Source organism: Arachis ipaensis, chromosome B02 (assembly GCF_000816755.2).
Source record: "Arachis ipaensis cultivar K30076 chromosome B02, Araip1.1, whole genome shotgun sequence".
Classification (NCBI taxonomy): domain Eukaryota; kingdom Viridiplantae; phylum Streptophyta; class Magnoliopsida; order Fabales; family Fabaceae; genus Arachis; species Arachis ipaensis.
Genome location: NC_029786.2, coordinates 81,761,551 through 81,761,986, shown reverse-complemented (window position 1 = coordinate 81,761,986; position 436 = coordinate 81,761,551).

Sequence of the window (436 nt, the reverse complement as noted above, 5' to 3'; positions counted from 1 at the left end):
TGGTTTTTTGGACCTTATATATAATATAATAATGAACTACGTACATTGATAATTTTGTGAATTTTTGGTAACAAATATATATATATATATTAGATTATGTTTTATGAATCTTATGATTTTATACTATTTACAATTCAAAATTTGTTCTACCAATTTAATTTTTGAATTGTGATTCAATTACATTGGCTCAAAAACGTGGTTTACGCTGTTGTGGAGACCTAGTAAAATTAATAAAATATTATTAACGGATTGACAAAATGTCATTGACAAATTACACTATTTGAGTATTTGAATTTATTTTTTTACAAAATATTACTGATGTTTTATAATTTTTTGACAAATATTACTAACAGATTGTAAATAAATTAAAAAAAAAAATTTTTTTCACATGAATATAAAACACGTTAATTAAAATAATTATAAAAATCATCAAATA